We start from the raw sequence: 2,570 nt of genomic DNA, 5'->3' as shown, positions 1-2,570 counted from the left end.
TAATTTAAAATAATTACACATTTTTCTCTAAATAAAGGCACAATGTAACTAGTAGATGAAATTGTTTTTTTCAGATTGACTTATTTATTATTTAAAATACGTTTTTTAATCCATAAATAAATTCAGCACCATAAAAATCTCTAGAAACACTCCATTTCTATAAATTAAACAACTTAAACAAATTTTATAAAAATTTCTTCCAATTTTTAATTAAAATTACTAATATATATATATATATATATATATATATATATACTCAAAAAAACACTATCTCTCCATTAAACTAATTTTTATTTATTTATTTTAGGAGAGCAATCTATTCCATCTATATCTATATATTCTAAAAAAACCATATATATATACTAAAAAAACACTATCTTTCAATTCAACTAAATTTTATTTATTTATTTTAAGAGAGCAATCTATTTCATCTATATCTATATATTCTTAAAATAAAACACCATCTCTCTCGATTAAACTAAATTTTATTTATTTATTTTATGAGAGCAATCTAGAGCAATCTATTCCATCTCTCAGTTAAACTAAATGTCATCTATTTCATCTATTTGTTTTATCAAAGAAAATAATTCAATGAAAATCAAAATCTATCACCAACCTAGCAATAAACCACATAAAAAACAAAGCAATCCAGGAAGTTGGGAAAAGCTCATAACCAACGAGTTACTCCAAACGTGTCAATGCTCTTTCAGTTATAGAATATTCAGTCCCCATAATTATCAAGACAGATATTTATGTGTAGCTGGTATTTCTGGGTCAAACGCAACCTCAAGTATATATATACACGTCTGTTATTCACATCCTCAGGGTGCTCTGCCTGTTATCGACCTAAATATTTTTTCGGTTAACGAGAACAGACTCAGCGATTTCTGTGGTTACAGATAGACAGGTATGTTTTCTCCATGCTCCTATTTGTTTTTATAAGGTTGCTTTTCTTGATCTCTGTGTTTGGAACTCTGCACTGCAATGGTTCTGCTCAGAGTCTTATTTTTCGAGGATTCTGTTTATCAAAATAGTTTTACGAGATTTCTTTTCTACCAACAGAATTTGTTTCTGTGTAGAACTAGGGTTTTGGATTTCCTGGTTTGATTTAAGATTGCCTGGCAATTTTAATTTTTACACTTCAATTTATTGGGTAGCTTTCTGAATCTGGCGGCTCTGTTTTTTCAGTATCTCTGGAGCGAAAATGCTGTCAGTGTCGTCAGTAATCCCACAGGAAGCAAAGTCTTCTGTCTTTGCTGTCTGTTCGTCTTCCGAATTTAGGGAAAATCTCCATTTCTGTGTCTTCCTATAGCCCTTCAAGGGTTTCTGTTTATTAAATTCAAATTAGAAGAGGAACCGAATTTGGGGTTCTGGGGCTAGGGTTTTCTTTACAGGAGGTAGAGAAATGCCTAGTGTAGAATATGAGTAGAGAAATGCCTAGTGTAGAATATGACACCTGTGATAAGGACAGGGAACCTTTTGTGGAACTGGATCCCACTGGTAGGTATGGTCGCTATGAAGATTTGCTGGGCCGTGGTGCCATGAAGAAGGTATACCGAGCTTTTGATCAGAAAGAAGGTATTGAGGTTGCTTGGAACAAGGTTCCTCTGCAAAACCTAGATGATGCTTCCATACAGAGGATCTATGCAGAAGTCCGTCTGTTGAAATCTCTGAGGAACAAGAACATAATTATGCTCTACAATGCATGGCTGGATAGAAAGACAAGTCATGTGAATTTCATTACCGAGGTCTGTACCTCAGGTACTCTGAGAGAGTACCGCCAGAAGCACCGTCATGTCTCCATGAAGGCTTTGAAGAATTGGGCACTTCAGATACTGGGAGGATTGCATTATCTTCATAATCATGACCCTTGTGTAATTCACAGAGATTTAAATTGCAGCAATATTTTTGTGAATGGCAATAGTGGCGTTCTGAAGATTGGGGATCTGCGTCTTGCCACTACACTGGCAAATGATCGTTGTGCACACACTGTCCTCGGTACTTATGAGCTTGTAGATATTTATTCTTTCGGCATGTGTTTGCTGGAGATGGTTACTTTAGAAATTCCTTATAGTGAATGCCGTAGCGTTGCTCAAATTTATAAGAAGGTGAGTTCTGATATAAGGTCTGCAGCCTTGGAAAAGGTTACCAATCAAGAAATGAGACAGTTTATTGAAAAATGCCTGGCGGCCGCACCGGTACTTCGATAGACCCATTTTTACAGGAGTACACGCATGTACCTATTAGATGCCAAGTTGTTTTACTGAACAAGATAGATGGATTTCTGCCTATTTATTTTGCCAATTTACTTTTGAGAGCTGCCCACATTCTTTCAAGAGTTAATGTGGGGAAAAGTTGTTATAAATAACAATAACACAATGTAGAAGATAAATGAATAGATTTATAATGGCTAATTTTGCCACATTATTTTGATATCTCTTAGATTTAGCAATTCGGAAAGATAGATAAATGATTTTAGATGTGTATAGATTTATTGTAGGTTATTTGGCCAGAATTTTTTGCTATCTCTAATATAAAATTATTTGGATTTTATTTTTATTTTTATTTTA

At 33.9% G+C, this 2,570-nt stretch overlaps 1 pseudogene; it reads left to right on the top strand.

The window, feature by feature from the left end:
• The first annotated feature begins 1,433 nt into the window (after positions 1-1,433).
• Positions 1,434-2,210, top strand: LOC149201347 (putative serine/threonine-protein kinase WNK11 pseudogene; annotated as a pseudogene).
• Positions 2,211-2,570: the final 360 nt, after the last annotated feature.

Source organism: Pinus tabuliformis, chromosome 2_1 (assembly GCF_031772625.1).
Source record: "Pinus tabuliformis cultivar Carrire ecotype Pingquan chromosome 2_1, CPIR1, whole genome shotgun sequence".
NCBI classification, from domain to species: Eukaryota; Viridiplantae; Streptophyta; class Pinopsida; order Pinales; family Pinaceae; genus Pinus; species Pinus tabuliformis.
Note: the sequence above shows the minus strand (reverse complement) of the source record. Positions and strands in the feature narration are given on the sequence as shown.